This window comes from Magnolia sinica, chromosome 14 (genome assembly GCF_029962835.1).
Source record: "Magnolia sinica isolate HGM2019 chromosome 14, MsV1, whole genome shotgun sequence".
In the NCBI taxonomy this organism is placed as follows: domain Eukaryota; kingdom Viridiplantae; phylum Streptophyta; class Magnoliopsida; order Magnoliales; family Magnoliaceae; genus Magnolia; species Magnolia sinica.
Window position 1 is genome coordinate 39,412,793 of NC_080586.1, and position 15,956 is coordinate 39,428,748.

The following is a 15,956-nucleotide window of genomic DNA, read 5'->3' on the forward strand; positions in this document are numbered from 1 at the left end:
GCTCGACTGTTTAAAGAATATCCTAGAAAAATACCTTCATCACTCTTCGTATCGAACTTTCCCAAATTTTCACGATCACGTAAAATATAGCACTTGCTGCCAAAAACTTGAAAGTATTTAACAGTAGGCTTTTTATTGAACCACAATTCGTAAACCGTTTTATTATTATCTTTGCTAGTGTATACTCGGTTAATAATATAGCAAGCTGTGTTAACTGCTTCAGCCCAAAGATTTTTAGAGAGCTTCATGCTATTCAACATGACATTAGCCATTTCTTGAAGCACCCTATTCTTCCTTTCTACAATTCCATTTTGTTGAGGAGTTTTGGGAGCAGAGAATTCATGTAATATTCCTTGGTTGGTACAGAACTTCTCAGAATTGCTATTCTCAAATTCAGATCCATGATCACTACGAATTTTACTGATTTGAGAAGATTTTTCAGTTTGAATCCTTTTGAGAACTTTTCTTACTTCTTCAAGGGTTTCAGATTTATCCCTTAAGAAGACTACCCAAGTAAATCTGGTAAAGTCATCAACTATTACCAAGATATACTTTTTACCACCACGACTTTCCGTTCTGGTAGGTCCTATCAGATCCATGTGGAGAAGTTCGAGTGGTCTTGATGTGGTATTTGAATTCACCTTTTTGTGTGAGTTCTTTGTTTGTTTGCCTATCTGGCAGTCACCACATATTTTATCTAATTTCTGAAGTTTGGGTAAACCTCTTACAAGTTCTCGTTTGCTCAATCGATATAAATTTCGATAATGTACATGTCCAAGACGTTTGTGCCATAAATCAGTCTCGTCTGTATGGACCATGTAACATGTTTGATTAGATGAGATGGATTCACTAATAATATAGCAATTTTCAGACGTTCTACGTCCAGTTAATATTATAGAACCCTGATTGTTTAGTATTTCACAGCTTTGATTAGAAAACTGAACATTATGGTTATTATCACATATTTGTGATATACTAAGCAAGTTGTGCTTTAGGCCTTCAACGTATAAAACATTTTTAAACACCGGAAGATTAAAAAGTTGAACCGTACCTTGGCCTATAATCTTGCAGTTGCTACCATCACCAAATGTGACTGAACCATCAGTCATATCTTTCAGATCGGTGAATAAAGCTTTGTCACCTGTCATATGCCTGGAGCATCCACTGTCTAGGTACCACTTTGAATGACTTGTTGCTTTGAAAGCAGTGTGAGCAACCAAGCAGGTAACTTTAGGAACCCATTTCATAACTGTTTTGGGTTTAGGAACATAGTTGGTCTTCTTTTGTGTATTTTTGTAGGAATGACCTGTAGAGTTAGATTTTAAGAGCTCCTTGAGTAAATCAACTATCTTTTCAGCTAGTGGATTTCGTTTCTGATTAAAGTTGACATGGCTGCTTCTAGGTTTTTGAAAAGTTTTTAAATTTTTAGAAAAATCTTGATAAGTACTTTTCCCTTTTGAGTTTGAGGACTCTCCTTTAACAAACATAGGAGGAGTATATTTTTGTTTAGGAGGTAGATTTTAATCATAGCCCAACCCGGATCGATCGCCACATTTTCTAGATCCGGATAAAAGTTTTTCTAACTTTGGATCACCTTGGGCATATTTCCATGTGTCCTTTAAACTCAGAAGAGAAGATACTTCAGTTTTAAGTTTCTCAATTTCAGATTTTAAATCAACAATTAGGGAGTTTTTGAATTCCAAATCGCATTTCGATTTTTCAAAACAATCTAAAATTTGTGATTTTTCTAAAACAAGCGATTCAAAACAATTTTTGAGTTTAGAAAACTTTTCTTTTTGAAGTTTAAGTTTGACAACAATTTTACAACTTTCCTTATATAGGGCATTGTAAGCGTCTTGAAGATCATCTTCATTTTCACATTCACTATTCAAATTTTCTTCACTTGTAGAGTCATTATCTGAAAATGTGAATTTGGCTAGAGTCATAAGAGCTTTGACCTCATTGCCCGACTCAGTTTCAGAATCTTCTGATTCAGAAGAACCTTCAGAATCAGATGATTCATCCCATGTAGCCAACATACCCTTCTACTAGTGTTTGTCCCTTTTAGGACATCTATTTGCTAAGTGCCCATATTCTTGACAGTTGTAACATTGACTATCTTTCAAAGATTTTCTAGATTTGGGTCTAAACTTCTTTTTGTCATTTGATTTTTGAAAATCAACCCTTTTCTTGCTTTTGAAAATTTTGTAAAATTTTTTAGCTAAAAGAGCCATATCATCTTCTGAATCAGAATTTTCTTCTGAACTACATTTAGAAGATTTTAGAGCGATAGATTTACCTTTAGGAGCTTTAAAGTTTAACTCGTAGGTTTGTAGAGAACCAACTAGTTCTTCAACCCTCATATTATCCGTATCACGAAGTTCCTGGATTGCGGTTACTTTAGAATTGAACCGTTCAGGAAGTGAGCGTAGTATTTTTGCACACACTTTACTTTCTGGGATTTTATCACCAAGACCCCACATTGAGTTTACAATGTCATTCAATCTAGTGTAGAAGTCCATAAACATTTCATTTTCCTCCATATGAATTTCTTCAAATCTGGTTATGAGGAGTTGGACTTTAGATTTTTTGACAATTGTAGTACCCTCGTGTGTCATTTCTAATATATCCCAAGCTTGCTTTGCAGTATCACAGGAAATGATTCTTTTGAACTCATCCGGTGATAGTGCGCAAGTAATTGCATTTAGTGCTTTAGCATTTGCACTACTCTCACTTTTCTGAAGGGTGGTCCATTGGTAATATGGTGTGGCTTTCATTGATTTTGAACCATCAACCCCAGTAACTTCCATGATAGGAGGATTTCATTCAGTCACTGTGGCTTGCCACATATTTTCATCCATTGATTTGAGGAAGATCCTCATTCTAGCTTTCCTATAAGCATAGTTGGAGCCATCAAAGGGTGGAGGCCTAGTGACTGAAAGGCTATCAAAATTTGACATCTTAAATAGCTTAAATCGTTAGCTCGGGAATTAAACAAAAACGAGCTATTAGGCTCGATACCACTTGAAAAGGCCAAGCTATATGTCCTAGAGGGGGTGAATAGGACAATACCAAATAAAAACTTATAACAGCAGAATAATAAAGAAAATGATAGCCAAATTAAATAACAATGCAGGAAAGAAAAACAACCTCAAAATTCATATCTTGAGAGGTTGATACAAACGTTATTCTACGGACAACCTTCCACCAAAAACAGAGTTTATGGTAGGACAACCTTATTTCTAGAAAGGTCTTTGTATCAAGTCTCAAATCGAAGAGGAATACAAAAATAAATATAAACTGAATTGAAATAACTTGTAATTAAAGATGTATTGTTCTAGGGACAGCCATACACCATAAAAATGGCAGGGCAACCTTGCTGGAACAACTTTCAAATGAAATTGAAAATCAAGCTTATAAAGGAATAGCAGAAAGTAAATTCTAAGCTATTACAACATTCTCACAAAGCTTGAAATAATTACAACATTCACCACCATACATACATCCCACAAAAATTAATTAAAAGATTAGAAGAATAAATCAATCAACCACAACACAAGGGATTATAGTGGTTCGCCTGTGTGTTCACCAACTGTTATACAACAGCCACACAAAAAGCTACTCCACTCCTAATATCCTCACACAGGGGATATTAGCGTTCACTAAAAATAGGTTTTCCCAGGTTCACCCAAAACCCTTACAATTGTGTCTTTGTATGTGGGCTTACACAATTAAAAAAACCCCACTTCTGAGTTTTCCTGGCTTTCCTCAGATAACCAAAATAACAAGATTTTTCTGGCAAATCTTGAAAGAAACCAAAATAATAGAAAGGAATTTACAATATGTAAAATACCTGAAAATCCCCTTCGTTGTAGCAGCCCGATAGAACCAAATCAAAGTAGATGATTGAATGTCCAAGTTTAATGTCCAGTACTCGATTACAATGGTTCTAGTTCTAATAGATTTTAAATTAAACCAAATAGGGCTTGCCTTAATTGATTTTGATTCCAAAGAAAGGGAATAATAATTCCTCTTATCAAATCAGATTGGAATATAAGAAACAAAATCAATTAAATAAAGCTAAGGAAAGAGAATATTAAATAAGCACACTTAGCTTAGATGGAGCACAGAATTATCTCTCAGAAGTTTGACGAGGATTGGCTTGGATACTTTAATTAATTCGATGATTTCTTCTGAGATTCGTGCACTATTTATAGGTGAGAAGATCGGGTCTTCGACTGGTCTAGAGTGCTCTTCGACTAGTCGAAGCCATAACAGATATTTAAAAGATTAGGCGGGATAAGCTTTGACCGTTCTACGACTGGTCGTAGCCCTCCTACGACTGGTCGTAGGTTTCCTTCGACTGGTCGTAGGTCCTGTAAACCATCGCTGGACTTCGAGTCGAAGGTTGTACGACTGGTCGAAGATCAGTCGACACTGTTCCTACGACTGGTCGAACAGATTCCTGGACTAGTCGAAGGCTAACAGATTTTATCCGGAATATGTAACAAACTTACGACTGGTCGAGGAATATCTTAGACTGGTCGAAGCAAGTCTAGGACTAGTCGAAGAAGGCCTAGGACTAGTCGAAGAACAGACCAATCACATGAAAAATAACATTCGACTTATGTATCCGAAATGACCTACTTCTAAGGTCAACCTATGGTCAAACAAACCTCAATCATGAAGTATGGACATTGAAGCATTAGGAACAAGTGACCTTGAAGTATCAGTCTTGAAGTCTTGATGTAGTTGAACTCTTCATGTAACTCAATCTTAAAAGTGGCTTGAGTTTCAGCTTGAGTCTTGAGTTCAGCTTGAGTCTTGTCTTGTGAGCAGTTCTTTCATTCCAGAGTCTTGTCTTGTGAGCAGTTCTTTCATTCAAGATCTTGAGTCTTGTACTTGAGAGCTTTGCTTGTTGTGAGCTTAGCTTGTTTATGAATGTTGATCCTTGAGAGAGCTTCACTTATGCAAGTCATATATAAAAGAGTATAATAGTGATTTTGACACTACAAATTTGACAACAAAGAGGGATAGAAACTATAGCACTTACATAGCCCACTTAACATTCTGGGCCTGTTAGGCGTCCAGCAAAGGGATGGCCTGGATGCAATACACACTTCATGGTGGGCCTTACACATCACAATGGGCCTCACTAGATGAACAGGGTGAATATAACACATGCAGCAAGGTAGGCTTGCTGCTAGACGGTCAGTCCAGAAGCGTCCTACCCCTGCTAGACATTCCAGATAGATGGACGGTTTGGCTAAAACACTACACAAGGTGGACCCCACCTGCAGACATCCCACTAGAAGGTGAAACCCGTTCAGGTGGGCCATAAGATGGAGGAACGACGTGGATATAACACAGACATCATGGTGGCCCTACAGCTTGGGCATTCAGCGCTGCAGGCCTAGTTAGGGTGTCTATAGATGGACGGTGTGGATTTAACACATCACGGTGGGTCCCACTTAAATATGGGTTGCCCCAGGAGGTGTGTCAGCCACTGGGCTTTCCATAAACATCACAATGGGCCCAGGAAGTTCAATGGTATGCATCAGTCCAACTTTTCCTGCACACTCTGTTTGGGCGTTAGATCTGCCTCGAAGTTGGGCCCAGGGCTTGCTTAACATGGGAAAAATGGATGGATGGCATGCATCCTCACATGCACAGCTAGGTGAGGTCCACATGAGTGGCCCACCAGCTTGCAATCAAGTTGATATTTATCTTCCCCTTCATCCAAGCCTACTGGACGGTGCCAGCATGCTGGACCGTCTAGGCCTACTCGGCCCACACTAGAGTGGCCTCCCCTATGGCTAGTCAGTATAAATACAAGACATACTTCAAGTGGGGGCCACATGTGGGGCTCACAAGCTAGGAAATCCCAGCTGACATTTGTGGTTTCCTTACATCAGAAGGTCAGCAGCAAGGTGGGCCTAGAAGTTGGGCAGCAACCTGTTGTTGCATGTGCAGCCCACAAACTTACTAGACAGAGTGGATATCAATCACATATATCAAGGTAGGGTCCACCTGGATGGGCCGCACACATCTGGACTAGCTGATATTTATGTTTTTATTCATTAAGCCTGTGTGGTCGTCCGACCCCTGCAGGCCCAATGGCTAGCAACATAGGCCATTGGACATCCAACAGCTAGAAAGCAAGGATGTCCCTACTGTTGGATGGTTGAGATGTTACGCACACATCAGGTGGGCCACACAAAATGGGAAAGAGAGAGAGAGAGAGAGAGAGAGAGAGAGAAACGTGGGGCAGGGAGGAACTCCTCCTTCAACTTTACAATACATACATCATACTAAGGTCCCAAACATGTGGGCCCACAAACATAAAATCATGGGTGGAAATTCCATTTCTACCATAAATCAGGGCCTAGATGGCCTTCATGCAATAAGAGATCAAAACAAACATCATGGTGGGGTCCATGGAGAATGGACCCACCATGGATACATACATGTAAGTCATGGTGGGCCATTGGCCACACCTAGGGTCCAAGATGGGATCCATACCATTGATTGGTAGGTCTCACTTGCTCCATGCATAAAAATAAAGAAATCTAGCCTAAGGAGCACCCACCTCTTCTTCTTCTTGGCTTTTAGGGTCCCTTATCTCCTAAGTTCCTTCTTTAATAGTGGGAGATGAGCCTTTAATGGTTAGATGGATGGGATTAGCTAGGAAAAAGAGGCTGGGTTCTTTGGTTTACTCCTCTTCTCCCTTTGACGTCCTTGCTCTCTATGAGGTTACAATGGTAGGGAATGGAAGAGAGAGGGGTAGTATAGGGAAGATATGATGAGATGTAAGAGGTAATAGTGACTTGTAAGAGGCATGGGAAGAGAGAGAGAGGCATGCTAGTAATGATGGCTTATAGGGTATGATGGCTAGGCATGATGTCATGCTAAGTTAGGTTAGGCTAGGATGATGTCATGCAATGATGGGTTGTTGTAGAGATCTTTTCTAATATGGAATCCTTCAGTCCCGCAATGTGCGGTGTATGCTGGAATTATATGCGGGTCATATCTCCTAGCCTAGGCATCACATTGGCACGCAAGATGTGGCGTTAGAACCCCGGCAACAGTGCAGTCGCAATGGTGCAGGTTTTGGATCGAGTCGACTCAAATCTATGGGATGTTACTTAAGGTCGCTTGTAATCACTGTCTATAGGTTGCGAGTTGCTGGAATTCAACGGGGAGGATCGCGAGAGTCTAATGAATGATATGGTACTAGGGTACGAGCCTTACAGCTCTCCCCTCCTAATAAAAATTTTGTCCTCAAAATTTACACTGTCATGCAGAACTCAAAAGGATGAGGAAACATGACATCATATATATATATATATCAGAAATACAATACAAGGTACAATCAAACATTGAAGAGATGAGGATAATGCTCATGAATCTCAGCCTCTCGCTCCCATGTTGATCCCTACTGAACCTCAGATCCCGGATCAGAAACAATCAAAATTGGGATACCTTGCAGCCTCACAATCTCATTAATGACTAATCTAACAAGACAATCCTAAGGCCTAGTTAGGCGAATCGTCAATAACTCCTCCTGACGACCGAGGGTCCTACTAGGGAGGTGTATGTCCCCTATGTGGACGTTGCTGCTACGGCTACTGTTGGGATCTCGGCGGCAGGTACTGTCGTCGCTGCTGCTGCTGTGGAGGCTACTGCTGAGGATGGGGATATTCGTGCCTACGATGCCCTGTCCCATTACATTCAAAGAAAACACCTAAGAACGGTCTCAGTAGTGGTGCTGAAGGTGCTGTTAGTGCTTGAAAGGATTGACGGTTCCTGTGCCTCTACGACCATTGATGCTGCTGCTACTGGGAGCTACTGAAGGGGGCCCGCTGTACGACCTACTTAAATGTCGAGAGCATGTGTCCAACGACACGACTCCAAAGGCCATGGCACAAGCCGCACTTAAACGGCGGGCCTTTCACCCCTCATCAGCTACTGAGTATGCTATGAATCTTAATAAAGTGATGAATTGGGCATCATATTGAGACACCAATAGGTCCCCCCTGCACAAGAGTCTCGAACTCAAGTGCATGCTGCTAACGGACGTGCTATAGGAAAAACTTTTGGTTAAACTAGTTTGCAAAGTCCTCCCACGTCCACTCGAACTTGGTGCCTTCTGCGTAGGTGACTGATGTCCACCAGTGCTTGGCCTCGCCCTGGAGAAGAAATAATACTAATGGAACCCACTGTTAGGTGGTACACCTCATGGTATCAAAGATCTTCTCCACATCGGATCTCCATCTCTCCGCTGCTGACAAGTCGGGCTCTCCCTGGAAACACAGGGGATCGAACTGCCTGAAGTCACATAGAAGGGAGCTTGCCTGCTCCTACTTAGTCTGGGTGGGTGCATTCGCGGATTGCCTACTCTGCCCTAGAAGAATCGCGATCATCACCTACAGCATCTGCTGAAGCTGATCCGTGCTCACTAATATGGCTAGGGCTACACTAGTCTCGGACGTGGGATTCACTCGGCTCACTCTCTCAGCCACCATGTCCTATAAAAAGGGACGAGGGGCCTGTTAGCCTTGAGCACCCTCGAATGCACACATGATAGGGAGCTATATCAGAAAGTTTTTAAGTTATTCGAACTCGGGAATCTAATCATTTTAAGTTCTCAACAATCTTATAGTGAAGGGTAGTTATCAGTGGATATGTGATGTTATCCTCAGGTATTCCCAAGTTATGCTCTGATACCAACTTTTGTCATCCCCCAAACTCGAAAACTAGGCTCACAAAATTCCCGATCGCCAAATCTGGCGTTGACAGCCTCTGTAGTATCCCATCCTCAGCTCCCGATACCCATATGCCAGATTCCGATCCTGGGATCTTACAAGGAGGATTTTCTGTACAAATTTTTTGTAAAGGAGCATAACCACAAGCATTACCAAGTCACAGAAACATCATCACCATATATCCACTAATAAAATCATTTAAGTATAATGTTGAAAAGAAAATACATATATGAAACAAAAACACCAAAGCTTTAGCACACACTCCTGTCTCAACGCTGTTGTGACTTAATGTCACCTGCATGCACAGTCATGCATAAGCTTACAAGAAGCTTAGAGGGTAGTGTATGTGTGTACAAGGCATGTGCTAAGCATATAAATATCAGAGTAAGCGAAAATACTGGCAAGTCCATAAATACCATCAGCCTTATCCAGGCTAGCAATGTAAAGACATAATAAGCCAATGTCATATACTGAGGAAGCAATGTAGATTAGTTATGCAATGGGGAGACATAGTAAACCAAATGTCATATACTGAGTGTCACGCCCCAAACTTAGGGACCGGGCTCACAAAATTCCCGATCGTCGAATCTGGCGCCAAAAGCCTCCTTAGTACCCCATTCTCGACTACCAGGTTCCGATCCTGGGATCCTACAAGGAGAATTTTTGACATAAATTTTCTTCATAAGAAGCATAACCTAAGCATAACCCACAAACAACATCAAACATCACCACATATCCACTATAATAAAAAAAAAACTTTGAGTACAATGCATAAAGGGAAATACACTATTAATATCAAAGGCTCAAGAAACTCAGCAGCACGCTCCTGACTCAATGCTGCTGCAGCATCCTAGTGTCACTATCCTAGCGTCACCTGCATGCAACGATTGTGCATAAGCTTATAAAAAGCTTAGAGGGTGGTGTAAGTGTGTGCGCAAGGTATGTGCTAAGTATGTAATATCAGAGTAATGCGAAAACATGCTGGTAAATCCATGAATGTTATTAGTGGTACCAAGGCTATGCGATGCAAGGCCTACATGGCCAATGTTATATGCGAGATGCAACTCAAGCATACCAATCCTCATCTAAATCCATATAACAATACAACTCATCTCTGGACTATCACCAGGGTCTAGTACACTTTACACTAGATCGCCGCTCCAACTGGATGTGCAACCATGCAAGTGGAAGAGACTTCACTACCTGCCTAACCAGTAGTCTGCCAATTTCTATCCGGCACGTCGGTAGTGGACCCAATTAGGAGCTGGTCAAATTCAGCCTAGCTTTGCCACCAACCCTCGGGCGGATAAGGCCACACCCCCTTCCAACCGACCACGACACAGTGGGAGATGCAGCCTAATGATATTTGACACTCGTGTGCTCGTACATCCACTCGGTCTTAACGTTAGAGTATCCTCTTGGTACCATAATGGTTCTAGGACTTTCACCCAGGGACATCTATAGCGCCCCAATGATAGTAACAAGTATTTTCAATATCCAATCCTGCCATCCATAATATGCCTATGGAGGCCACAACCTAATATCACTAGGGCATACATTAATCGTATCACACAAATACAAGCTACATGAGTCACACTATCTAGTCATGCATCGATCCTGCGTGAGTCGCACGCTCATGTGGGGAAACTCCGTCTCTCAGGGAGTCCCATAATAATACACCCAATGACATATGCTATGATCAATCACTCCTCATATCAAGCATACATATGATGCACATGGACATGAATCATGAAGTTATACTAAGCATATTCTATGGTAATGATGTACTCTCCTCATATCAAAGATGGACCTAAATGACCTACTTGTATCGAGAATGAGCCTAAAAACAAGGAGTGAGCTTCCTCGCCTATTCCATCATGCAGCAATCTGGGCTTCCTATGGGCCCAATAAGCATAAGGTGGGCCCTACAAGGCATGGTGGAAGCATAATCCATAATGAGGGCCTAATGGTTTAGTTTAGCCCACTAAACCTAGATGGGTAACACTATGGGGCCCAAATTGATGAGAATGGGCCTAATAATGGGCCCTAAGGAGGTTCACAATGTGGACATTTAACCACTATTGTCCCCTAAAATGCGGCCCTTCATGAAATCTAAGTTATAACGGGGCCCATGGCCCAAATACTACTTAGGAAATAAATGGGCAGCACTCATAACATCTCACACACATGGTGGGCCTCAAGAAATAGCCCAAAGTCTACATATATCAAAATGGGCTATTTGGGCCTATAGCCTAAAAAAATACCATGGCCAAAGGAAACATACAATACATACATTATGGTGGACTCACACATCACAATTGGCCTCATCACATGGGCGTCATACTCATCACAATGGCCTCTCCACAAGGGCCTCATGTACATCACAATGAGCTTCATCACATGGGCCTTATATTCATCACAATAGGGCTCATAAAATAGCCGATGGCTCTCATAATAGTTAGAACATAGTTTGGGTAGCACTCATATTATCTCATACAGCATGTTGGGCTTCTTAGGTCAGCCCATGGTCTACATACATCAAGGTGGGCTACATGGGGCGTAACACTGAGGATGCAATGCAATATGCAAATCCTGATGAGTCCATGCATACCGTCAGCTGTATCTAGGCCATGCAATGTAGAAACATAGTAAACCAAATGTCATGTGCTGAGGGTGCAATGCATATGTAATGCAAAAGAAATGACAAAGCTGGAGTGTGTAGTTGGGATGATAGTACGTGGTATCGTAAGCTGTAGAGTTCATCATAAGGGACTTCTATCCAAAGCAGTACCATACCTAAATTTAGATAACTAGACTCAATGTCGTAAACTCCTGATCTCAGGTTGGTCACGCGCCTCACCGAAATCCTGACCATTACGAAGGTACACATAATGATTTGGTTGCGCATCACCAGCCCCAGTAGATAGTGAATGAATGAATGAATGAGTCAAATGTTGAGTACGCAACTCATGCTCAGTAAGTCCACATATCAGTACGGTACATCTCTGGGATCATCACCGGGGTCTAGTACACTCCACATTGGTTGATTCCCTCCCTGGCTGTGCAGCCCAACGAGTGAAAAAAACCTCACTACCCGCCTGGCCAGTAGTTTGCCAATATCTACCTGGCTCATCGATAGCAGACCCATTTCTAGCTGGTCAAACTTAACCTAGCTTTGCCCCTACCCTCGGGCGGATAAGGCCACATCCCCTTCCAACCGACTCCGACACAGTGGGAGACGCGGCCTATTGGTATTCGGCACTCGGGCGCTCATGTATCCACTTGGTCTAGACATTGGAGCATCCCCTGGCCACGGGGGTTTAGGGACTTTCACCCAAGGACATCCAGCATGCACAAGGACTAGAACCAAACATTTTCAGTATCCCATCTGCCTATTCACGATATACCTGTGGAGGCCATAACGCTTATGTTGTTAGGGTGCAAAGTGATCATGTCACACAGAACATGACTCATACCATCCAGTCATGCATCAAACCTCCGCATATCGCGTGATCATGTGGAAAAACTCTGTTTCACAAGGAGTCCCATAAACATTTTAGCCCAATGTCATATGCTATCGTAAAAGCTATATTGTAAATCTAGCACCTAGAGTTGTTAAATTTTGTTGTGCCAAATTATTTAGAATTTTTATCATGTGTTGATGAGGTGAATAGATCAACTTCATGCATTTTAAAGTTTTTCATGTCTTCGTCGAACTTTTCTACGTATTCAAGTTGAAGAGCGTTGTTGAAGTTCAAGATTTCAAGTTCAAGTACAAATACAAGTTCAAGGCTTAAGTTCAAGTTTAATCTTTAAGTCCAGTACCTTAAAAAAAACCTTAGAAACTCAAGCCCTAGTTCAAGCTCAAGTGTAAGATTTTGAAGACAAGCTTCAAGTATTTTAAATGAATGAGTTAGCAGAGCGAACGATGTTTCAATTGTTCAAACTCACAAATAAGTTATGGATGACCCTAGATTAACCATAGGATGAGTCATATTCATTATATATTTTATGTGGGTCATTTTCATAAGTTTATAGGTCATTTCCTCAACTAGTCCTAGTCTTTATTCGAATAGTCCAAGCTCTGGCTCGACCAATCCAAGAGTTTTCTTGACCAGTCCAAGATTAGTTGTAAATTTTCAGAATTTTTTGTTGGACTCTTGACCAGTCCTAGAGACTACTTGACCAGTCGAGTGAACAGTGCTCGACTGATCGTGCAGTGCTTGACTCAAAGTCCAGCAACATATTTTGGTCCCACTCAACCAGTCGAGTAACAATCTTATCTTATCACGCTAGAAATTTTGAAATGTGGTTGGTCCTTCGACCAGTTGAACCGACCCTTAGACCAATCAAGAGAATAGAATTTTAACCTATAAATAGAGGATAAATCTCAGAGTTTTCCTTTTATTCCTAGCCTAATCAAGCCATCACTCGAAGGGATAAGTTCCTGCATTTCTTAAGTTATATTATGTTCATTTTAAATTCTCTTAAATAGCTTTTTGTATTTGATTTTGTGATCTCCATTCAACTCTATTTCATTAAAGAAGGGAATTGTGATTTTACCCTCTTTGAGATCAAAATCAAATCTAGCTAGCCTAAGTCGAATTGATCTAAAACTTATTTAGACCTAAAACCTTTTATTTGTGAGACTAGACATTGAACATCTTCGTCTACATCGGATTGGTTTTATCGGGCTTCATCAGAAGGAGAATCTTCAGATAAGTACAATTTAATTTTGTGTATCTTTTGTGGTTTGTGAGATTCTACCGGGAAAGTCTCACTTTTGGTTTTGTCTGAGGTAAGCTAGAAAATCTCAGAGTATGGGGCTTTTGTAATTGTGTAAGCCTATCTAAAAACACAATTGTGAAGGTTTTAAGGTGAACCTTGGAAAACCTTCTTGGATAGTGAAAGCCAATATCCCGAGGGAGTGGATATTAGGAGTGGAGTAGTTATGTGGATGTTTTTCAAACAGTTGGTGTACAAACACGAACCACTATAATTCTCGGTGTTTGCTGGATGTTTATGGTGATGTATGTGTGGTGCTGAATGTTGTAATTTCCTTTTATGCACTTGTGATGAATGTTGTAATAATTTAGATTATTTCCTTTGCCTCTTTCTAAGTTTGAGTTTTTGATACTTACAAACGTTCGAGAAATCAGGTGGTCTTACCATAAACCTTGGTTTTTGGTGTAAGGTTGTCCTTAGAACTCAATTTGTATTAACCTTGAAAGTACCTTGGTTTATCAATTAGCGTGAGCATCGAGTCAGCTAGACAAAGGAGCCCCATAGGAAGAATGATCAAGCATCTGCCTTAACAGGATGTGTGCCCGAACTCGTCACAGGTAAATCTTAGCCTCACATCCCATGTCCTAAAACACCAAGTACTTAAATCCCTTAAAATTGTATAGAACACCCAAAGGTTTTGTGGTTGGAAAAATTTTCCAAACTTCAGGAAAAATCTTTCAGCTTTTTACCCTTTGTGGATTTATCGATACGTGGTTCGATGAAATCGAACCCTATTGTCGATGTCCTCGAAGCTTACTCGATCTTATCGAAATGAGGACATAAGATGTCCAAAAACCACAAAGATCTCCGGACTGAATTATTGATGTATCGATAAACGGTTCGATATCATCGAAATTTGAATCTCGAGTCCATCGAGTCGACTCGATAAAATCGACATTAGCTCAGTTGTGTCCAAAATGCTACCAGGGAAAATCATGTAATCCTCGATATATCAAAGTGTTCCTCGATATTATTGGAATTCAAAACTCGATGATATCGGAAGCCTTTCGATGATATCGATCTAGGACACAAATCTCTCCAACAAGAATTTTTAGGTTGATTTTCTTAGATTGAGGGTCACTCCATAAAATCGATATTCAAATATCGATGATATCAAGGCATGGTCGATGTCATCGAAAGTGGATATAAACTGTCTAGCAAGCTTATAGGAAAATTCCTTAGAATTATCATGAATCGACACTTCCCTCGATATCATCGACATTCAAATTCTGATGATATCGAGTGATGCTCGATCATATCATATACCTGAAATATTTCAAAGGTAATTGCTCTCACATTTTCGAATGTTGAGGAATCGAACCTCCTGTCAATGAAATCGGAGTTCGAAATCCGATGACATCGACGCATGTTCGATTGCCTCAACCAGTTGGCAAAAGTTTCAAAAGCGTTTGACAGTTGAGTTCGTGTCATTGAGCGGCCAATCGATGCTATCGAGAGTATACACTCGATGATATCGACCCTTCTCAATGATATTGAATCTGTCATAAAGGTGACCATTTTATATCCATTAGAACCTTTTATCTATTTAATGAGAGCTTGCCCTTGGTTGTTGGTTGAGGAAACAGAGAGTGCTTTTGTGTGTTTAACCCTAGATCATATACCCTAAGCCTTTTCTCTCATGGAAGTTCATCCTCCAATTCACCTCATCATTGACATTCAATAGAGTGGATTGGGGAATGAACTTCCACATTCAAGGATCCTGCAGCTACTACCTTAATGGAAAATTATTAAGCTGGGATGCCTTGAATGTATAGATGATTAGAATCGCTCTATCTTCCTTATAGGAAAACATTCAATAGAGTAGGACTCCATCATAACCTTGACCCAACTCGTCGCCATGTATTGGTACATCTTCTAAGTTGCGGTTCAAGGGAGCTGAAGATTCTTCGTCATCAAAGGAGGAGATCTTCATCAACGTGCTAAATGGGGCTCATCTACTTATCTATAAGTCATTAAAGTCTAAAGGACCCTTCTGATCATTCCTTCCGTCAGATTGGGTCTAAAGTGTTTCTCACCCCTTGCAAGTCCTCATAAGAGGCCTCCAGCGGGATTGTACATGGGGGTGCTTTGTGTTGACCCTTGCTATGTGGAGAGTATAAACTCTTAGGTCCTTATGTAGGTCCTTGACCTGTGTGGTCAAAAACTTGGGTGCTTTGTGTTGACCCTTGCTCATGGGAGCATAAACTGGTGAGGTTCCTTGTGTGGATCCTTGGCTTATATGGCCTAAAAGTCGAGTGTTGTTTGTTGACCGTTGCTCATAAGAGCATAAACTATCTTGTGTAGATACATTTGTAACGCCCTGAAATTCGGGGGTCGAGCATAACTCAGCTCCCGAGTTCCAAAACATCACTTATGCAATATATTTAATGATGAATGTATGTTGAC